The sequence below is a fragment of the Telopea speciosissima genome, chromosome 6 (genome assembly GCF_018873765.1).
Source record: "Telopea speciosissima isolate NSW1024214 ecotype Mountain lineage chromosome 6, Tspe_v1, whole genome shotgun sequence".
NCBI lineage: Eukaryota > Viridiplantae > Streptophyta > Magnoliopsida > Proteales > Proteaceae > Telopea > Telopea speciosissima.
In genome coordinates, this window is record NC_057921.1 from 8,674,069 (window position 1) to 8,698,423 (window position 24,355).

A 24,355-nucleotide genomic window follows, 5' to 3' on the forward strand; every position below is an offset into this window, starting at 1 on the left:
TGCACGAGGAGGATGAGCCATACACGGCATTCCGAACTGACCAAGAAAATTTTTGCTACAAGGTCATGCCGTTCGGATTGAAAAATGCCAGAGCGACATACCAGCGGCTCGTGAACTATATATTCCGCGAGAAGATCAAAAGAAACATGGAAGAATACATGGATGACATGTTAGTGAAGAGCTTGAAGGCCGAGCACCACTTGGCCGACCTAGAAGAAGCCTTTGGCGTATTGAGGAAGAACCAAATGAGGCTGAACCCCGCCAAGTATGCATTCGGCGTGACCTCGGGAAAGTTCCTCGGCTTCATGGTCTTTGTTAGAGGCATCGAAGCCAATCTGGCAAAAATCAAGGCCATCCAAGAGATGAGCCCTCCAAGGACGATCCGAGAAGTACAATGGCTAAATGGGCTAGTGGTGCCGTTGGCACGATTCATGTTGAGGTCGGGCGACAAGTGTCTGCCGTTCTTTAAGGCCCTCAAGAACATCCGGAACCCGAAGGACTTTGTCTGATCGGACGAATGCCAATAAGCGTTTGAAGAGCTGAAAAAAATACTTGGAGAACTCCCTCTTTTCAGCCGACCGAGCCAAAAGAGGAGCTTGAGTTTACTTAAAGCGCTACCCCGGTGGCGGTCAGCGCGGTGTTGGTTAGGGAAGAAAGCCGAGCTCAAAAACCCATATACTACATCATATTGCACAAGCCCGACGTGTCAGGTCGGCTGATCACCTGGGCGGTCGAGCCGAGTGAGTATGACATAAGCTATAGCCCGCAGACCGCGATCAAAGGGCAAGCCCTGGCCGACTTCGTCGCCGAGTGCACAATGCCGGACCTCGGGGTCGAGGAAGAGAAGACAGCAGAAGATGCCAATACAAGAGCTGAAACCGACCCGACCTGGACCATGAATGTTGACGGCTCGAGCAATTCCGGAGGAAGCGGAGCTGGCCTGATCTTGGTGAGCGCCGAGGGGTTTCGGATTCAATATGCCCTAAGGTTTAACTTCCCCGCCTTGAAAAATGAGGCCGAGTATGAAGCCCTCCTAGCCGGACTTTGAGTTAGCAAGGTAATGGACATAAAGCGGTTGAAGGTGCGAGGAGACTCCCAACTCGTGGTCAACCAGGTCAACGGAGACTATGAGGCGAAAGACGAAAGGATGATAGCTTACTTGAGCCGAGTACGGGATCTGATCTCCGAACTCGAGCACTTTGAGATGACCCGAATACTGAGAAAAGAGAATGCCGCGGCTGACTCCTTGTCAAAGTTGGCCGAGGTCGACCTCCAATATCTGAGCCGATCAATGTACATAGAGATCTTGGAGAAGCCATCCTTGCAAGAAGAAAGCGTAAAGCACATTGAAGAGGACGGGCCCACCTGGTTGGACCCCATTGTCAACTACTTAGAGAATGACCAGCTCCCGGAGAACTGAGACGAAGCAAGAAAGGTCAAGATCCGAGCTGCCAAGTACACCATGATCGACGGAGTGCTCTACAAAAGAGCAATCTCGGCACCTCTTCTCCGATGCCTTGGACCAAAGGGAGCCGAGTACGCCTTGGCCGAGGTACATGAAGGAATATGCGGGAGTCACATGCGTAGTCGAGCTCTGGCATACAAGATACTTCGGCAAGGATTCTATTGGTCAAGAATGCAAGAAGAGGCCATGAGGTATGTGAAGACGTGCGAGAAGTGCCAGCTGTTTGCACCAATTCCAAGCCGACCAGCAACAAAGCTAACCTCAATGCTGAGCCCAATCCCTTTCGCTATGTGGGGGATGGATATTCTCGGAGATTTCACCCCGACATCGGGAAACAGGAAGTACGTGGTGGTGGCGATCGATTACTTCACTAAATGGGTCAAGGCCGAGCCCCTGGCAACCATCACCGAGAAGAAAATGGAGAAGTTCTTCCGAGATAAGGTCATCTACCGGTTCGGACTACCAAAAGTGCTCATCACAGATAATGGCACGCAATTTAACAACCCGGCAGAGTTCTGCGAGCACTTCTACATTGACTTCCGACCCGTCTCAGTAGCTCATCCACAAGCAAATGGACAAGTAGAAGTGTCCAACCGAACATTACTCGCCGGCATTAAGAGAAGGTTAGATGAGGCCAAAGGAAGATGGGTGGAAGAGCTCCCAAGTGTCCTATGGCATATAAGACGACATTAAGAACACCAACCAGGGAGAGCCCTTTTCGCCTCGCTTATGGGACCGAAGCCCTCGCCCCGGTTGAAGTTATGGCATTGTCATACCGAGTGCTCAACTTCGATGAGAAGACCTATAAAGATGGGCTGAGAGCTAACCTTGACTTCCTCGACGAAGTTCGAGAAAATGCCCTACTCTGGAACACGGCATACCAATAGAGGACGGCAAAGTACTATGACTCAAGAGTAAAAGAGCGGCACTTCCGTCAAGGGGACCTCATCCTCAGAAAACTCAGCGCATCCCAGCCAAGGCAGCAAGGAAAGTTAGCACCAAATTGGGAAGGCCCGTACATAGTCTCCATGCAAATTCGCCCAGGGACGTATCGCTTGCAGACTCCGGGGGGCAAGAAGGTACCGAGACCTTGGAACTCGGAAAATTTGAAGAAATTTTTTCAATAATTTCCTTAAGTATCTTGCTCAGCAAGGTTTATGACGAGCATATTTGTATTCGGCTTCGGCCCCGACGTTTGATTCAGTAAAGCAAAGTCTTTCTCCACCACTTGACGTATTTGCTAGCTCCAAAATCAAAGTCATAAGACTGGTCCTCATAGACCTGGCCGACCTCAAAGACCGACCTTTATAGGTCGGCAACCAAGTCATAAGACCGGTCCTCATAGACCTGGCTGACCTCAAAAACCGACCCTCATAGGTCGGCAACCAAGTCATAAGACTGGTCCTCATAGACCTGGCCGACCTCAAAGACCGACCCTCATAGGTCGGCAATCAAGTCATAAGACCAACCCACAAAGACTGGCCGACGTCTGAACCAACAAGAGCAAACTCTCCCCATGGCCGAGCTGAACAAAGTCTAAAACTAAGCTAAGGCATTACGCTCAGCCAGGGAGGCTGCTCGGTCACGCAGCCGCTTATGTGGTAGCCGATCTGATCTGACCGCTGGGAACAGCGAATTAATAAACCAAGGCGAAAGTCATCCTGACCTTGGACATGGCATGGCCGAACCGACGACCCAGTAAAGCATGGCTAAAACAGCCTAAGTCCTTAAGCTCGGCTAACTGAACGGTCGTCGTCACCGGCCACAACATCAAATGGAACAACATACACAAGGAAAAGTAGGCTAAAATTGCCGAGCTAAAACACATAGACAAATTTTGAGAAAAAGAGATTTTCATTCAGTATAAGCTGACTGCTTGGCATGGTTAAAAAGTGGGCAGTTCGGCCCAGCCAAAAATAAAAAATAAAAAAATAAAAAAATTTATTACATGTCAATCTCCTCGGCAGCAGACTTAGAAGCGACCTCGGCGACCTCCACGGTTGTATGCTCGGCAAGGAGGTCTTGGGGCTCAGCGTCGAGGGCGAGGGGGTCGGCCTACGTAGGGTCCTCAGTTGGCAGAGCCTGCGTGATCTCGGTGCCCTCCTCATCTCCCAACTCCTCAGCAAAAGTGGTCGCATCATCATCAAAGTGCGAGAGATTGAGATCGGGATAGGCAGCCTTGATCTCGGCCAAGAGATCAGCTCGGCCTGCCTCAAAACCATCGGCATAAAGAGGCTTCCTGATCTCATGGCATACGTCAGTGTACTCCTTCGATTGGAGGTAGTCGTTGATCGCCTCGTCCCGAGCCAGAGCTAGGTCCTCCTTGGCCTTCTCCCTCACCTCGTCGAGCTGGGCCTATAGAGCCTTGACCTTCTCCTTCTGCTTGGTCACCTCGGCCCTAGAGCTCTTCACCTCGGCCTCGGCGGCAGTGAGGTTCTCTTGAGTCTCCCGACGCCTCTGAACGGTATCCTGAGTATCCTGGTAAGCCTTTTTACACTGGACGCCCAAGGAGTGGTTCTCGGTCAAGAGCCGCTCAAAACGAAGCATGGTCTCCACTGCCTTGGCGAAGCCCTGCAAGAAAGCATTAGAACAAAAGTCAGGTCGGGTTACACAGGTCGGATCTAGTCACAAGAGCCGAACAGGAAACTTACCATATTAAAGTCCTGAAACAAGGTGGAGAGGAGCTCGGGGTCGGACAGCGCCTCGAGCTTCTCCCTGTCGGCCGGTAGCCGACCTGTGTCCAGCCATTCCTTGGCATGCGCGGCCAACGTCAATGCCGAGTCCCCTGGGAAGAGGCGCTAGGTCGGCCTCACTGGAACGTTGCTGGCCGAGGCCCTCCCCAAGACATATCGGGAGATGTTGGGGGGTGAGTCCATGGGCGGAAGACCACCACTCGTCAGATTGATCGAGAGCTTCTGACGTTTGGTGTCCCTTGGCGGGCTCCTCTCGCCTTTCCGATCTTTTCCCTTCTTTGAAGACCCCACTGGGTCCGTGCTCTTCTCGGCCTTAAGGCCGACCACGGCGTCTGACGGGCTCGGCAACACAGCCTTCCCCTTGGAAGCCTTAGAAGACTTGCCCCGGGACTTCTTCTCGGCGTTCTTCCTCCGGTCTGCAATGGTCTCGGCCCTGAGCTGAGCTGAATCCATTGGGGGAATATGGCTGACCACTGCAAGAAAGACAAAACGTCAGAAACAAACCAAAAAAGAAAAGAAGACTAAGTAAAGGGGTCGGCTCGGGCGACAGAAACGGGCCCGGCTCGGGCTCCTACCAGGGGTCATATGCCACCTTTGAAGGAACCCCTTGTCCTGAAGCTGGAGGACATCGAGGGGCTGACGCTGGGGGATCAGGTCGAGCGAGGTCAGCTCATTCTCGGTCAGGGGCAGTACCCTGTTGACGTAGTTCAAGTTGATCTCCTTCCACTCGGCTTGGAGAGGGCTGTTTGGAATGGAAGCAAAGAAAAAAGAGGCTTCCAATACTTATTGAAGCTCGGCGTACCGACCAAAAACTTGTGGCCGCCCAGGGCCGTACTCTTCCCAGATCGGCGGTTGAAATAGTACCACCCCTTCTCTGGAGACTTCTTCAAGAAAAAAAGCCGAGAGAAAAGCGCCACGCTTGTACCTCGGCCCATCTCACAAAACAGGGCGTAGAAGCCATACACGGCCAGCCAAGAGTTCGGCACCAGCTGACCTGGGGACAGGTGGAAGTGGTCTAAGATCTGGTCCACCAGGCCGAGGACGGGGAGCCTGAACGCGTACTTGAAAGGCAGCTCGTACAAAGCCACCTCGCCGGGCCTGATATAGCAGGCCATCTCCCCTGGGTTGGGAGCTCGGAGCTGGATGTTCTCGGGAATGGCATAGGTCGTCCTGAGATAGTTGAGGTCGGTATTCATGATCGTGCTCGGGATGGTGCCGATACTCCCTTCTTCGGGCTCAGGGGCGTCAGCGGACGAGTTGACCAAACCAACCCCCACTTCTGAAGAATCGCCCTCACTTGACTCCTCATCATCGGACGAGGACGATCCAGAGCTCTCGGCTCGGTCCCCGGCAATTGGTTGGGCCACGAGGCCGGACTCCAGGGGCAACCGAGGCTCGGCTACCTCGGCCTGACGAGGCTCCACTACATCGGGCTCGTCTGAAGTCGAGCCCAACAAGTCTACTGTGGGAGAACGAGCGGGGAGCTCTCGGCTCGGACTCGCGCCCTATGCCGCCCAGGCGAGTGGCTCACCCATGTGACTACTACCAACTGACATACTGGGCAGAGAGGACTTACTGGTTGAAGAAGAGCTGAAGACGAGCTGAACACGAACGAAGCAAAAGCCGAGCTGATCACGAACAGAAAAGCACCGAGCGCTGCAGAGCTGAGAAATCCGAGCTTACCGAGAAGTCAATAACTTGGAGCAGTGAAGAGTGAACAGGGAGGAGTCGCCTATTTATAACTCTTGGGCTGAACTGATCCAACGGCCAAGGAGAGCTCAGCATAATTCAACGGTCCAGATCAAAAGACGATTCGAATTCCCGAGCCTGCCATAATGACTCTGTTGACGTGGCACTGACGCCCAACTGTCAGACCGTACAATGTCAAATCCTCGACAAAATGAGCTCGGCTCGGCCATAAGAATCTTTCAGACGAGCATACCAGGAAACATCACTCATCAGTGCCGAGCCGATCCCTGATGAGTGGGGGGCCTGTGATAAGGCATAAAACACCCCACCAATCGGAAGCTGCCACATGGCCGAGCCGAGGTCATGCCAAGAACCGAACCGAGCTCAACGGAAGACCGGGCCGACCCGATCTTCGACAAACCTTACTGCTCGGCCGAGCTCGTCGGACACATCCAAGTCAACCGGACGCTGAGCCAAACTCGTACGGGTCCGACGAGGCCGACCTAGTAGGCCGAGCTCTTCGGCCGATCTCTGGCCGCACGGCACGGCACGGCAGATCAGTACCTACCTAAAGATCCCCCATCGCGGTTGAGCTGCCTGCCCGCCGACCCCATGGTCCGAGCCTACGCAGGTTGGCCTCGATTGGAGCACCTTAGCGCGGCCAAGCTCACACAACTAATGATGACCCTCAAGTCATACGGGCCGAGGCCGAACTCCTAAGCCGAGCTCTGAGGTCGAGCTCTCCACGAAGGCTACCAAAACGCCCCACTGGAGATTACGGCGCAACGTCAGCACTACCCGAGAATCACGGGATAAGAATCGAGTCACGATCTCATCACGGTACCGAATCACACTCCCATTAGGACTCTTACCTTAATAAGAGTCCGACCTCGAAAGAAACTCTCCACTCCACTCCGCTCCGCGGGGAAGAGCCTTACCAAACAAGGACTCTTACCATACTAGGACTCCTCCAACCGCCTCATCTCCCTTTATAAATACTAAGGTGTGGAGCTTTATTGCTCATCTCACTTGTACTAGCTGTTACGCTGTTGCACTGGTGATCTAACTTTAGCATCGGAGAGTCCTAGGCCGGAGCCACACCGGCTCTCCTGTGCTCATCACTTGGTCTTTACAGGTTCATCCGTGGGTGAACCAAGCATCGGAGGTTTCCACACGCAACATCTCCCCACCCTTTTTGTGAAGTTTCTACTCTTTGTTTGATGGATTAAAGCCATCGACTCTGAGAAAGGAGTATATCAGTTTATTCCTTTACTCTCCAAATGTACTCTACCTGTTTGATTTTATGTTTTAGGGTGCTGGTTACACAAATCAAGTGGTATGTTGATGTTTATTGTAAGCAGCGAGCTCCGCTTAAAAAGTGAAGCGAGCCTATCAGAGAAAGCCGTTGCGGGCGTGACGCGCGCTTCCGTTTTTCAGCTGGCTTCAAAGTGCTAGTTGTAGCGCGCTAGCGCGCGTACTCTTCTGTGGCGCTGTTAAGCCCATGAACCTTGTCTTCCCTCCAACGACTAGCTTCCGTTTCTTGTTCCGGTCCGAGAACTAGGACGCTGCCCTGCCACTAGACTGAAAGGAGAGGACTTCCGCCTGTGGTGTTGTCCAACCCTGGGAATTTCATTACCTCATCTCCCCCTGATTGCTCAGTGCTCCCTGCTGCTTCACTGGGCTTTACCCATCCCCGGCGTGGACGGTAATTCGACAATGCAAAATCGAGACTCTTCTCACTATTGCTTTCTATCATTCCCACCAGAGAGTCAAATGAGGAAAACCTTCAGCCGCTACAGGCCGACTTTCACAGGTCTGTCGTGGGACTTCCGGCCTGCTTCTTTTCCTGGCCAAGGCTTTCATCCGCTTAGCGTGCCTTTCGGGTATGAGATTCACTCTTTCAACCGTAATATGCCCTTTGTTCAACTATAATGCCCTTTCTTTCGGCGACCTGGCTCGCTTTATTTCGTTTACTGAACTCGATTGTGTTTCATTTCAAGAGGTGGCTCCCTATTCAGTGATATGCATGGTTCCTTGGTAACCTCTAGTTTGATCAGGAAAAGCATGGAAAATGAATCTGCTAATGAAGGTTACAGATTCGGTCAAGAAGATAGAAGAAGGGATGGAGTTACGCAAGGAAAGACATAGTAGTTTATGAGGTTCGTTCAGAAGCAAGAGATAAAGCCAGTCAGAGTAAGTCTCTAGCTGCTTAATTATATTTTCAATGGGATGGATAGGGTTACAGAAGTCTTACCCATACCCTCATGACTCCTAGCATTTGGTAGTGAAGGATTTCTGGTCTGTTGGATCAATTTTTTATTGCTGTATGGGCTTCGGTATGACTAATTGAGATTGATATTCAAAGATATATATGATCGCCAGTCTCTCTTGCTATTTTCGGTTGTTTTGAGCTCTGTTGGACTTTTTTTTTTTGGTGATTGATTGTTGAGATTTGTTGGGCTGTTTGGCTGTTTGATCATTGGTCTCTCTTCGATAGATTTTGTTGGTGGCTGGATTGTTCTTTGTAGCTGTTTGGACTCTATTTCTGGTTTGTTTTGGCTGTTTGGACTCTATTTCTGGTTTATCTTTGGCTATGGCTGTAATGGGAGAAACATCAAAGGATGCTAAGTTGGTGACCGAGGTTGTATCCTCCTCATCAACCTATCTCACATCGTAGAAGTTGGAAGGGAGTCACAACTTTCAGCAGTGGCAGAAAATTGTCCCTAGTTTTGACAGGAAGGGGTGACAAGAATCACTTAATACGGGTAAAGCCTGCAGGGATTGATGAGTCTTCTTGGGAAATTACTGATGCAAGGATTTTGGGCCAAATGTTCCATGGACAACAACATTGTTGATTTGGTCACTCATATTAACACCGTCAAGGACTTATGGGATTACTTGGCTGTGTTATACTCTGGACACAACAACCTCTCAAGAATTTATGAGCTGTCTCAAGAATTTTACCGTGTTGATAGGAAGGGTCGTCCGCTTACCCAACACTTTGCCGATTTCAAGCGTATGTATGAAGAGTTGATGCACTGCTGCCCATCACCTTTGATGTGACACAAATGCAAAACCAGCAGGAACAGTTAGCTGTTATCAGTTTTTTGAGCAGCTTGGGACCCGAAATTGATTCGGTTCTATCTCAGATCCTTGGTGGGGATAGGGTTCCATCGCTTGCAGACACTTTTTCTAGGGTTCTTCGTGTGTCCCGAGACAGTACACGAGACTCTAGCACTGTTGATAGCATTGCCCTTGTAAGCAGTGGCCGTGTAGGAGGCTGTGGCTCTCCTAAGAATCAGCCCACCTCTGTTATTTCCTCATAAGCCCATACTCAAGGCGTGACCGATAAATTTGAGAAAGCTGGTCCTAGACGAATGGTGTGTGAGTGTGTCATCATTATGGTAAACCTGGCCATATTCAACGTTCTTGTTGGAATTTACATGGCAAACCACTTATTCAAAGACAACCCACACTGCTAGTACTGAACTAGCATTCCCTTTTGTGTCCATAGAGGAGCGCCGTGTGACTTTGACCATGACCGAGGAGGAGTATGCTCGGTATAGCCAGGGGAAGGCATCTCAGGAGGCCTCTTCCACTGCTACTTTTGTCCTAACAGGTAATGCCACTGCGTGCTTCTCCACCTCTAGGCCCTGGATTATTGATTCCGGGGCGTCTGATCATATGTCTGGGATGTCAGCTATCTTTTCCTCTTTGCATACCTCTTCTTCTACTGTTACCCTTGTTGATGGCTCCTTTGCTACAGTCAAGGGTACAAGCACTGTTCAACCTACTTCTACCATTTCTTTATCTTTAGTTCTATATTTACCTAAGTTCCCATTTAACCTTTTGTTATTTAGTCAAATTACCAAGGTATATAACTATTCTATAACCTTTTTCCCTGATGGTTGTGTCTTTCAGGATCTCTAGACGAAGAAGACGATTGGTAGAGGCAGAGTATCAGGGGGCCTATATCTTCTTGAGGACACGCCTTCTGTTGCCTGTTCAAGTACATCATCCCCTCACCAGATACATTGCCGTCTAGGGCATCCCTCTTGACAGAGTTTGCATAAACTTTATCCTGGTTTTCATTCTCTTTCTGCTTTAGATTGTGAGTCTTGTCAGTTTAGGAAACTCCACCGTGTGAGTTATTCTTCTAGAGTCAATAAACGGGCCACTGCCCCTTTCTCTTTGGTTCATTTTGATATATGGGGTCCTTGTCTAGTCTCGTACACACTTGGGTTTAAGTATTTTGTTACTTTTGTTGACTATTCTCGTGTTACATGGTTATATTTACTGAAATGTAGATCTGAATTGTTTTCTGTCTCTTCTACTTTTGTTGCTGAAATCAGAAATCAATTTGGTTGTTATATCAAAGTTTTGCATAGTGATAATGCACGAGAATATTTTTCTGCTCCATTTGATGTTTTCATGACCACTCATGTTATTATTCATCAGTCTTCTTATCCTGACGCACCTCAACAAAATGGTGTGGCAGAACGGAAGAATCGCCATTCGATGGAGGTTACTCGGTCCCTTCTCTTTGAAATGAAGGTGACCAATTCCTTTTGGGCAGATGCCGTTCTGATTGCATGTTATCTCATCAATTGAATGCCCTCTTCATTGCTGAAAGGTGATATTCCTCATTCCTGCTTTTTCCTTCTGACCATTTATTTCATTTGCCCCCACGTGTTTTTGGGTATGTTTGTTTTATTCGGGATCACACCCCTGGGTTATCCAAACTTGACCCTAAATCTCTCAAATGTATTTTTGTTGGCTACTCCCGTGTTCAGAAGGGGTATCGGTGTTATTCTCCCAGTCTTCGGAAATATTTTATTACTGCTGATGTCTCTTTCTTTGAGTCTCAATCGTATTTGGATACACCAACTATTTCATCTACTTTGGATGAGGAGATTCCCATTTATGTTGTTCATTCTCCTATGTCTGTGCCTATTTCCCCTGCTCCTGTGCCGGTGCCTCCTCCACCAGTTTCTGTACCTATGCGAGTTCAGCCTGTGATTTGCAATGTTTATGGTTGTCGTCTAAGGTCGGAAGCTGCTGCCCCTGGTGATCCTCTACCTGCTGCCACGTCTTTGCTGTCTGAAGATTCTACACCAGTCCCTATTCCTCCATCTTTAGATTTGGATCTTCCTATTGCTCAGCGTAAAGGTAAGTGTCGGTGTGTTCCCCATCCTCTTTTTGCTCATGTTTCCTATTTTGGTTTGTCTACTTCCTTTCGCGCTTGGCTGTCTACTGTTGGCCTGTTGCATCTCATCCTATTCTTCAGAACATTGCAGAGGCATTATCTAGTTCTGGTTGGAGGACAACTATGGAGGGGAATTGCTAGCATTGGAATATAATCAGACTTGGGATCTTGTTCCTTTGCCGCCTGGGAAATATGCCATAGGCTGTCGATGGGTTTATGCTATCAAGGTTCATGCAGATGGCTCCCTTGCTCGCGTAAAGGCCCGCTTGGTGGCCAAGGGCTATGCACAAATTTATGGGGTGGACTATTCTGATACCTTTTCTCCTATTGCTAAACATTCTTCTGTTTGGGTCTTGATCTCTCTTGTAGCCACTCATAAGTGGCCATTTCACCAATTGGATGTTAAGAATGCATTTCTTCATGGTGGTCTACAGGAGGAGGTGTATATAGAGCAACCTCCCGGATTTGTTGCTCAGGGGGAGTCTGGCCTTGTTTGTAAACTGAAGAAGTCCTTGTATGGTTTGAAACAGTTTCCCAGAGCCTAGTTTGGTCGGTTTCATAGAAGTAGCCCTTGAGTTTGGCCTATCTCAATGTGACAGTGATTACTCTCTCTTTTATCGAAGGACCAACACAGGCAAAATTTTCCTTGTGGTATATGTGGATGATATAGTGATTACTGGAGATGACTCTGAAGGAATTAAGAGTTTGAAGTCTCATTTACAACAGAGGTTTCAAACTAAGGATATAGGGAAGTTAAACTATTTCCTAGGTGTTGAAGTGGCTCGGTTAAAGAAAGGTATATCTCTATCACAGAGGAAATACACTCTTGACCTGCTTATAAAGACTGGGATGCTAGGGTGAAGACCTCTTGATAACCTAATGGATCCTAATGCCAAACTTGTTGCTGAAAAGGGAGATGTTCTTGATGATCCAGAGCAATATAGAAGACTTGTTGGGAAGCTCAACTACTTGACTTTCACCAGACCCGTATTGCTTTCCCAGTAAGTGTTGTGAGTCAATTTTTGTCATCTCTTTGAACTTTTCATTGGGATGCTGTCATATGAATTTTGAGATACCTTAAAAAGGCTCCAGGGGATGGATTAGTATATGGTAGTCATCGACATGGGAGAGTTGACGGGTTCTCAGATGCAGATTGGGCTGGATCACCTGTTGATAGGAGATCAACTATAAGGTATTGTGTGCTTGTGGAGGCAACCTAGCCTCGTGGAAGAGCAAGAAACAGAGTGTAGTGGCTAGATCAAGTGCAGAGTCCGAATAGCGAGCCATGGCACATGCAACTTCTGAATTGGTTTGGCTGAAAATGCTATTGATTGAGCTTGGGTTTGAGGATCCCTCACCCATGTAGTTATGGTGTGATAACCAGACAACAATACATGTTGCCTCGAACACAGTGTTTCTCGAAAGGACCAACCATATTGAGGTAGATTGTCACTTTGTTCGGGAAAAACTTCTGCAGGGAGTGATCTCTATTCTCTACAAAGCATATCAAAACAGGAGAGCAACTTGCAGGCAATTTAACTAAGTCATTAGGAAGTGGGAGGGTTGATTATATTTGTAACAAGCTGGGCATGATTGATATATATGCTCCAGCTTGAGGGGGAGTGTTGAGAGGGTGTAGTCCCTCCCGAGATTAGCGTCAAACCCTTTGGCGCTAATATCGAGAGATCTCCTCTCCTATTTTATTTTATTTGTTGTTACTTAACCTTTTTACCCGTATTTTCCCAAATCCCCTTTATATGAAAATATATTGAGCTCCTCTCTTGTTAACGAGAGATTGCTCTTTGGCTCTCAACTTCTCTTCTCTACTTCTCCTTCTTCTACCTCTCTTCATTCTTTTTTTTCTAGTTTATGTACATTTACCATTGAATGGTCTAAGCACCTGATTCATAATTCTCATAAATGTGTTAGGTGCATTAGTTAAACCAAATGGTATAATCATACATTCCTAGAGACCATCCTTCGTCTTGAAGGCAGTCTTCCACTCATCCCCTGGTCTAACTTTAATTTGATGGTACCCGCTCTTTAGGTCGATTTTTGAAAAGATATGTGAGTCAGCCATCATATCAAGCACATCATTAAGTCTAGGTATGGGAAACCTATATTTGATTGTTATCTTGTTGATAGCTCTACTATCAACACACATGCACCAAGTTCCATCTTTCTTTGGTGTGAGCAAAGTAGGAACAGCACAGGGATTGAGACTTTGCCTAAAGAATCCTTTTGGAAGCAAATCATTGACTTGACGACTTAATTCAGCACTGGAACCAGATCAATGGCGTATTGAATGTCACGCATTGTAGGTAACTCGTCTGGTAGTTCTTCAAGGAACACATGGTCAAATTCCTTTAGTAACGGTTGTACTATTCTAGGAGCCTCAGTGAATGGGTTTGAAGAGTCAGTATCACTCTGCTTGGCAACTAGAACATAGAGAACCTTGGATTTCTTGCATTAAGACTCAAGTTGTTTCTGGTTTAAAATGTTGAGTGTCTTCAGGGGGGCTTGTTTAGAGGTACTTCCTTTGTGATCTGGAAGTTTTACCTTTTTTGGGAGACTAGGAATCAATCTAATTTTTTTCCCCCTTGAATTCAAAGATGTAGGTATTAGACTTTTCATAATTGATAGCATCTCGGTCATACAGTCAAGGCCTACCAAGGATAATGTGAGCGACGTCCATCTCTAGAACATCACACCAAACTCTATCCTGGTAATCAGCAAAATGTAATGGAACTAAATACCTACAATTGACTGGGATAGTAGATTGATCTACCCAAACAACTTTGTAAGGCTTTGGATGAGTTTCGATTTTGAGTCTCATTCGAGTAATTGCACTCTTGGAAACCACATTCATACAACTACCGCTGTCAATAATAACGCGGCAATTCTTACCATTGTGGCTGGTGTAAGTAACAAAGGTGTTGGTCCGCCGCCAATCATCCTCACTCTTTGATTGTGAGATCATACATCTCATGACACCAACCCTGGAGGGATCAATGATCTCATCCTCATCAAATATGATCTCATTGGGAATGTAATCCTCATACTCATCATCCTGGCTATTTTCCTGGTCATAGTCCTCTGGTTCTTGACCTTCAACATAGAGGTTCCTATTGGGATAATCCTTAATGTAATGTCCAAACCCTTGACACTTATAACATTTCTGCTGATCAACCCTCTTAGGACCCTCTCCTAAGATGCTTTTCCCCTTATTATCAAATTGACGTTGTGGGTTTGCAGGAGGCTTTGAAGTACTTGAAAGGGGTTTCCGGAAACTAGAGTCTCCAGTTTGGAAGATTTTCTTTTGAGGAAATGTCCTCATTGAAGCTTCTAACTCTAGAGCTATCCGAAATGCTTGGGGAATAGTTCGCACCCAATGAGGGAACAACCTGGGTGAATCTCTCTTTCTCAAATTCTTCTTTCCTCTTATTTTGTTCCCTCCCCTGTTCTGGAAACCCCAAGCCAGAACTCCAAAATACTATACAACTACCTTATCCTCGTTACCATAACATCCACTGAACCCCTTTAACCACACGATTGCGACAACCAATCGTTCCATATTATTCCATCTTATCCCAAGTTGGAATGACGAACAATACCGAAGATGCAGCAATAGTAATGGCGTATAACTTCGCTATATGGATCTTCTTAACTGCCCAACATTCTGCCCAATACATTATGGCTGGTCGGACAACAATCTTGTAAACTTTCCTTTAAGCTTTAAAGGAATGTGTCGGTCACATAGTATTCCGATCGTACCTCTAAACTTCATCCATCCCACTTTAATTTTTTGTGAAACATCATCATATATGTCACATTCTTTGTGTATGATAGACCCCAGATATCTGAAACAATCACTTGGCGGTATTTCTCTCTCCTCAATTTTCACCATGTCATCATCCAACATAGTGTGACTAAAGTTACACATCATATACTCCGTCTTTGATCTACTAATCTTAAAGCCTCTTGTTCCAAGGTTGATCTCAACAACTCTAGCTTAGCGTTAATTCCTGATTTTGTCACATCCACCAAAATAATATCATTGACAAAGAGCATACACCATGGTACCTCATCTTGGATGTTCTTGGTTAATTCATTCATGATCAGCTCAAACAAATAAGGACTTTGGGTTGATCCTTGATGTAACCTAACCGTAATTGGGAATTCCTTGCCTTGGCCGCCCACATATCTCACACTAGTCACCACACCCTCATACATATCTTTAATCACATCTATATATTTACTCGATATCCCTCTCTTTGCAAGAACATACCAGATTAAATCTCTAGGAGCTCTGTCATAAGCTTTCTTTAGGTTAATAAAGACCATATGGAGATCCTTCTTACTAGCTCTACATCTTTCCATGAGCCTCCTCAATAGGTAGATAGCTTCTGTCGTGGATCTACCCGGCATAAAACCAAATTGATTCTTCGATATATGAGTTTTTCTTCTCAAATGGGCTTCAATAACCTTCTCTCAAAGTTTCATAGTATGACTCAACAGTTTTATGCTTCTATAGTTATTGCAGCTCTGGACATCACCCTTATTTTTGTAGACCGGAACTGCAATGCTTCTCCTCCAATCATCTAGCATTTTCCTTGAGATCAAAATCTTATTAAATAACTTGGTTAACCAATGTACCTTACATACTCCTAGGGCCTTTCACACTTCTATTGGGATCTTATCTAGGCCTGGTGTCTTGCCTATTTTCATCTTTCTTAAGACTTCTTTAACTTCCGCTACACCAATCTTTCTTGTGTATCTATGATGTGTGGTGTCTTGATGAGTAATGCTGCTAACTGGTTTGGTCATATTAGAATCTCCATTTAGAAGTTCACAAATATACTCATCCCATCTCCTTACAATGTCCTCATCACTTACCAACACTCTTCCATCTACCCCTTTTATACATCTCACATGGTCGAAATCTCTACTCTTCTTTTCTCTCATTTTAGCTATTTTATAAATAGCTTTTTCCCCTTCCTTTGTGTTTAGCTTAGTGTAGAGCTCCTCATAGTTCCTTAACCTAGCCTTCCCCACCATCTTCTTAGCCTCTTTTCTGGCCTCATTATATTTTTGTTTATCTTATGTTTCATTGGTCTGTTGCCATGTCTTAAATCTCTCTTTCTTGGTCTTGATGGCTTCTTGGACCTCCTCATCCTACTACCAAGTCTTCCTAGAGGCCTGACGCCTGCCCTTTGCTTCCCCTAATACTTCTTTTTCAACCCTCTTAATACATGTCATCATCTCGTTTCACATCACATTGGTATCTCCCTCAAAGTCTCATTTTCCTTCTTTGACTACATTTTTAGTAAATGTCTCTTGGGACTCCTCTTTTACTCTGCACCATCTTATCTTAGGATCTGCAGGTTTCCTCCTAACATGCTTTTGTGCACTGAGGCACATATTCAAAACCACCAATCTATGTTGGGTGGCTAGACTCTCCCTAGGAATAACCTTACAATCCTTGCACAAAATTATGTCTGTCCTTCTAGTTAGGAAAAAATCTACTTAACTGGTATGAATCCCACTTTTGTAGGTAACTAAGTGTTCCTCTCTGTTTTCAAAAAAAGTGTTCACAACGGATAGATCATAAGCTTCCACAAAGTCCAGAGTTGAGGTCCCCTCCTCATTCCTCTCCCCAACACCATTACCTCCATGGACACCTTCATAGCCTCTACAATCCCTCCCAATGTGTCCATTCAGGTCACCTCCAATAATAATCGATTCATCTTGGCCAAAACCCTGCACTAAGTCATCCATGTGGTCCCAAAATCAGAGCTTACTACTTTCATCCAATCCTATCTGGGGTGCATAAGCACAAACAATATTGACAACCTTTTTCTCCAACACAAGTTTGATGGATATAATCCTATCACCCAATCTTTTGACCTCCACAATATCTTCCAATAGATTTTGATCCACTACTATCCCACTCCATTTCTATTACTTTGGTTTCCTGAGTACCAGATTTTGAAGTCATCCAACACTTTAGCTTTGTTACCCTTCCATCCAGTCTCTTGGATACAAGCTATATTAATCCTTCGTCTCCTCATAACATCAATCAACTCCATGCTCTTACCCGTTAAAGATCCAATGTTTCAAGAAGCTAATCTAATCCTACATTTCTGGGCTAGCAAAAATCTTCTCACTTGCCCTCGCCTAATTATCATCGCTTCCGGGCATCGACGCGGCGCGTCGCATACGGGGGACACCCTATCCTGGTAAGGACAAGAAGACATGATATCTAGAAAAAGATAAAGAAATCATAAAACAATAGGATACATGCAGAAAAATAAGCATGAATCAATGAGCGTGATGGGACAGAAAAATTAGGGAAGTAATAAATGGAATGGAAGAAGCCGATAGTAAGAACTTAAATAGTGGAATGAATCGGAAGGGGAAAAAATACACGAATTTATGAACTAGGAAGGAAAACATGACTAAATAATGAAAAACTCAGGATTTTCTATGTGATCAATGAAATTTCATTAAAATCCCCTCATCTGCAAATTTTACCTTAAAATGTGCTTTTATTGCTGCCCATTTTTCTCTTTTAAAATTTCCAGCGTAAAATTTTACATAGCAAAGGTGCAAGGTCCAACTCCCTCAGGTATGCCCACGTCTGAGAATCCCACCCCTAGCCTTCTTTTGGCATTTACTGCAGATCTACAACCTTCTGCCCCTTGTTTGAGTGTTCATGAATGATTTGTTCTCCTAGTGCATATATTAAGGCTGCGTTTGGTAACGTTCTTGACAAAGATCGGGTGTTTTTTACCAGAAACTTTTTTTGCTGTTCTTGGTCTGGAACAGTGTTCTTTGTCTGTAATTGACCGTTTGACAAATCCGTTCTAGAACTATTTGAGAACAGAACAGAAACAGTTCTGGAGCAAGTATGGCGTTTGGTAAAATGTGTTCTTACTCATTTACCAGTAATTACAGTAATGACTGGATTTCCTTCCTTGATCATTCTTCCTCTAATCCATAGTTGTCACATTGTCACGGCGATCCAAGTCAGTGGAGGGGTGTCATGTCGATATATCGACATGTCGCCTGCCGTTGACATGGCGATTATATCGACCATGTTTTATTTTTTATTTTCTCTATTTTTTATGTCATTTAGTATGCTATAGTATATACCCTAATAATCCTATAACATAAAAAATTAACATGAAAGTGTACTACTAATCTACTATGGTTTAATTCATGAAAGTGTAATATCCATTAGTGCATGTGAAATCATGGATTATCAAATAATTGATACCAGTAGTCTTTCTGATAATAAAGTTGAAAAATCATGAGAGTTGAGATATGATTCATATGAAAGTGACTACAAAAGTAACAAAACAAAAAACCAATTACAAGAACGTAATTTATATTGAGTGAATAAAACTAATAAATAACCCATCTAAATAAAAAAAAAATTGCTGTTGTGAATATGTGATTGTGTATTAGTCAATAGTGTATTAGTGTTTTCTGTTTGATGTTTTTTTAATTTTTTTTCTGTCAAGGAAAAAGCATTAAAATAAAAAATGGCCAAAAAAATTATTGTTAAAAAATTAAGTCTTATAATTTGAAACAACCATGCCGCCCGATATGGCCATATGTCGTGGAATGGCATCCATGGCGACGGCATGGAGGCCATATCGGTCGATTTTCTTACATCATCCATATCGGTGGTCGATATGCCCACTTCTCCAGCAATATGACGCCATGGTGTCGATATGGCGAGACAACTATGCTCTGATCAATGGAAAATTTGGAAAATTGCCCCTGTTCTCATTTGACTTGGCCTCTCTGTTTATTGGAGTAGTTGATCAAAGTTCAAAGTGGTCGGTTTCATGACAGAAGGGGAAGATGATGTGACATCAGCTGAGCTATCCCAAGAACCTCTTCTGTGAGCACAGGGTTTGAAATTAAAGGTTCTCTGTTCAAATTTGTCTTCTTTGTCTCTGTCGACATTTATCAACTGACCGGTCTGCATTTTGTTGCTGATAAACAAGATCATTTGTTCAAAAGGTAGTCTGACATGGATTGAATGTGAAGAATCAGAGACCTTTACTAAAAACCCTGTTTAGGCCAGAGATTCTGCTCATCAAGATCTGCTGGTACGATATTTATCACCTGCAGAAGCGAGCTCCTGTGCTCACCAATAGGTTTAAGTCCATTGAGGAGCTTCAATAGAATTGCAGGAGCCAACGCCACCATGATCTTCGAAGGTTGACAAAGAGCTAACATAAGGTTATTCGGCTGTTCTTGGGCAGATTAAAAATGATCGAGGTTGAAAACAATTACCAGGAAAATTCAGGGAATTAGGTGTTGTACCAAAATCAGGAAAAAAAAATTGTGAGAAAAAGTGGGCTTCGCATTGAGTTATTATATTAGAAGAACCTAAACTTAACGCGGAAGAAAGCATCGTGAGAAACAAGAAAATGAAATTTACCTCAGAACATAAGCGAATCTCGACTTATAATCCAAACAAAATAGATGTAAGACCTTCGTTTAATCTGCTGGCGATGGAGTTTCAGGCAATGGAGTTAATCCCCCTTCGTTCGTCATCAAGAGCGAAGACCCAAAAGTTTTCCTCCCTCGAGCCTTTGCACGATTAATTAGATTTGTTTGTGCCGTGGAGTTGTTCCATGGAACAGACGAAACACCTCTGCCTCAGAGGTGTTTCGTCCAAGTTGTTCTACAGACTAAAAAGGCATCCAGTTTGTTCTTTGGGAACCAAAAAAGAACCATTTTGCTAGACCATTTGCCCGTTTTTCCGTTATCACAGAACGAAAAAACAGAGAAACACATTCCACAGAACGTTACCAAATGCAGCCTAACTTGCCAGCTCCTGTATGCAACTTATGGATGGGTGTTGCAACTCTGACACAGTAGGGGCACTCAGGAGATGGAATTCGTGTTGTTCTCATATTTGCTTTCCAAGCATTGAATTGTTACCAGCTTTCTATCTCAGTGATATAAGAAATATGTAAATGACAGTTTCTCTTGACACTCCTTCTCCGACTTGGTTTGGTTAAGCGAAGTTGGAGAATCAATTGACTTACCAGAAACTTTCTCCTGAGCTATCTATGCTTTGGAAGACATGCAGACATTATCACAAAACCATTAGAGTTAATGCTCATAGATCAATTGATTTGTGGAAGATATAAAGAAAATTCTTCTTATTTTTTAATTTTTATTTTTTTATCTTTTTCCTGAAGTATGGACTGAGATGGATGAGGTGAAAGCTTGTTGTAGATATGTACGTTTGTGTTTCTTGGGAAAAGAAAAAAGAGAACCTGAAAAACCCTCAGCTATTCTAAGCCCCTTTGAGGTGATGTAGTTCATTTAGTTGAATGAACATAAGCCCCAGTCAAAAACAATGGCATATCATGTGAATATTGTGAGCAGGAATAGTTAATTTTGGGCATAAAATCTGACAAACAAATGCTTGAAAATTTATAGGACATTGTAAAACCAATTTTACATCCGACAAACAAACACTTGTAAAATTTTCCCCATGTAAAATCTTGCCTTTTTCTTTTATTTTATACGACAACAACAACAACAACATAGCCTTATCGCAACTAAATGGGGTTGGCTACATGGATCCTTGCTCTCCAATCAGATCTCTTTGAAGTCATACCTGATACAAGTCCTAAGCTATGCATGTCTTTCCTTTTCACCTCTCCTATGGTTAATTTAGGCCTACCCTTGGCTCTTTTAGTTCCTTCAATCTGAATTAAATCACACCTCCGTACTGGAGCATCCCAAGGCCTCCAATGCACATGGCCATGCTACCTCAAACGACTTTCTTGTAGCTTATCATGTATCGCAACTACTCCCTAATCAGCTATAATATGGTAATTTCTTACCTTATTCTTTCTAGTTTTTTCTTTTGGCAGAAGGCAGGCCTTGGTGCGACGGTAAGGTTGCTCCATTGTGACCAAGTGGTCACGAGTTCGAGTCTGGAAACAGCCTCTTTGCGAAAGCAAGGGTAATGCTGTGTACATTATGACCCTCCCCAGACCACGCAGTGGCGGGAGCCTCATGCACTGGATTCTGAGATGAGACAAAGTGCCTTTATTTATCCTTTCTAGTTTTTCCACACATCCATCTCAACATCCTCATCTTTGCTACACTTAGTTTATTTATTTGACGCTTCTTACCCAACATTCCATTCCATACATCATAGCCTGGAATGAGATCTCGCCAAGATCTCTGAGATATATCGGTTTTTTGAAGTTCTGAAACGAGACAGAGGACGAGTTAAGGAAACAACATCAACTCGAGATCTTGGTATCTTGGCAAGATCTCGGTATTCTACATCAATCGTATGCTTTCTACTACTAAATTATGTGTAGAATAGGGCATATTAGTACGTTGTAGCGTACTAACCTAGGGTCCGAAGTCAAACTCCTATTTGGACTTTGATATTTTAAAATCTGATAGTGCCATTGTGTTTAAATGGCCCAAAATAGAGTGTCTAACAAGTTTCATGACCTAACTAGGATTACGAAAAGACATTTAACTAGAAACTACGATAATTAAGAAGACACTTAACTTCCTAGATATGTGAAAAGACATAAAAATAAGAGACTAAATAACTAGACCACACATGGGCCATTACAAAAGCTGCACGCAGGTTAAAGCCTGGGCTTTGGTCTGGTTCTCCTGGCCATGGTACAAAATCTCGCGATATTTCGTATATCTCAAGTGATCCGAGACAAGATAGCATACCGAAATGGAAAAATACCATATTTCGTCGATATCTCGTGATATGTCGACGATATATCGTGGACTCACGAGATATCGACGAAATATCAAAATCTAACTTTAAGTGTCATGTGAGCAGGCCCATATATTAACATATTTCGTAGGTTTCGGTCGATATTTCGACCGAGACCTGCTATAGCTTAGAAATTCCACCATTTTGCCTCTTCTTCCACTCTTCCAAGCTCTAATCCAAGACTCCAAGCATTGTTCAAGCACTTTGTTGATGGATTGTCGCCAGAAAACACACCGGAGGCTCATCTAAGCACATCCTACAAGCCTTTTTTCACTATTTAAGGTAAATCCTTTTTTTTTTAAATTGTTTTTTTGAAAATACTATGTACTAGAGTTGTTGGATGGTGATGAAATTTATATATGTTAGACACTGGAGGCCGACCCACAACCTCACGGTGTCGAATTTTTTTTTTTACATATGTATTTTATATTTTATATTTTCTGGTTTTAAAAATTGATTTTCCTATAAGTAAAATAGGAAAAAATTAGGCGTAATATAACTTAAATGGGGATCAATTAAATATATGTTAGACACCAATGGCCGATCTACGGCTTCACGGTGCCGAACTTATTTTTCTGCCCATAAATAATTATTTTTATTTTTGTAAATTAAGAAAAATATTTAAAAAAAAAAATAAATAAGGAAAAATATGAGTATAAGGTTAGAAAAATCATGAAAAATATGAAAGTAATTTCTACATGTTTTGAAATGCATTAGATATATATTATGTTTAATAACTTTTGGTTTTGTTGTGTTAGGTCAATATTTATATTAAAATTATATATAAAAAAATTGTTTTTAATTATGAGAAAAATATAAGGGTTAGGGGAAAAATATTAAATAGCTATACAATTGTTTTAGTATTCTAAAAGTCTCAATTGAAGTGCTTCTACATTAAGTTTTTATTTATTTGTTTTACTTACATTGCAGTAAACAAGTATTATTATGGCGGATCGTGAAAGACAACGTGCGAAGGGCAAGCAAAAGGTAGGGGAAAGTAGTAAACAGAGGGGGCAGAGGGAGCAAAGAGAATAGAGAGAACAGAGAGAACAGAGGCCAGCCAGCCATCATAGGGGTGACATTGCATGGTTACATGACACTCCAATTGATGGGGATAAGAGAAAACCCCAATGTAACTATTGTCACATGCAGTTTTTGAGAGGTGGGTCCAGTAGACTTAAACAACATCTGACTGGAGGATCTAAAGATGTTGTAGGTTGCCATATGATACCTGTGCAAGTAGCTAGGGAGATTAGTGAGAGTTATAGGGGAAAGAAGAAGAGGAAGGCTGATAAGCAGAGAATAAGAGAACAACTTAAGGATATAGTAAGGAGTTCAATGGGAGGAGGAGCACAATACCATGATGATGATGATGATGACTCCTCTGATGATGATGATGAGGACATTGCAGTACGTGATGATATACAAATAGCAGAGGAGGCTAGGGACTTTCGACGGACTGTTTCAAGGAGTAGAGTTAGTTTTCAAGATGATCAACAGAGACAGAGAGTAGGGGGTAGTGGAGGAGCTGGCACCTCTGGAGGTTCTAGATCTTTCAATCCTTTTAAAAGATCACAAAGTGTGAAGGCAGCTACAACACCTCTATCAGTACTAGTACCACCATCAGCATTAGATCCTAAACTACATAGGAAGAAAGGAAGCAGTCAACGAAGAATTAAAGGAGCATGGAAGGGGATGAAGGGGTTAGTTGAAGAGTCAATAGCTATGTGGATGCTATACCATACCATCCCAGCAAACACTGCACCAGGCCCCTTATTATGATACCATGATTGATACGACTGCAGAGGCTGGCCCAGGGTTCAAGTGCCCCACCCCATATGAGGTAATGAATGTTTATCTACCTCAACAAAAGTCTGAGATTGATGAGTACATTGAGGAGATGAGGAGTATGTGGGAGACATATGGGGTGATTGTAATGGCAGATGGATGAACTGGGCGTACAAGAAAGTCCATCAGTTTTATGGTTTATTGTGATGGGAGGATAATTTTTCTCAAATCTGTGGATGCATCCTAAGAGATAAAGGATGCAAAATACATTTATAGATTGTTAGAGGAAGTAGTTGAAAAAGATGTGGAAATTGAGAACGTTATCCAGATTGTAACGGACAACGGAAGCAACTTCAAGCAGGCCGGTGAAAGATGATGAACAACAGTAAGTACCGGCTCTTCTGGACTCCTTGTGCAGCCCATTGCATTGATTTAATGCCAAAGGATATAGGAAAGTTAAAGTTGGTGAAGACTGGTTGAAAGTGTAAGACAAGTCACCAACTTTGTATACAACCACTCCTTTGCGCTCAATCTATTGAGGGAAAAATGTGGGGATGACTTGGTGAGGCCGGGCATCACAAGATTTGCCATCAACTACATTGCCCTAAAAAGCATTGAGACAAAGAAGGCCGGACTGAGAAGTATGTTATTTTCTGAGGAGTGGTTTGGATGGAAGGGTTCCAATACTGCAAGTGGGAGGGAAGCACAAGTAACCATGT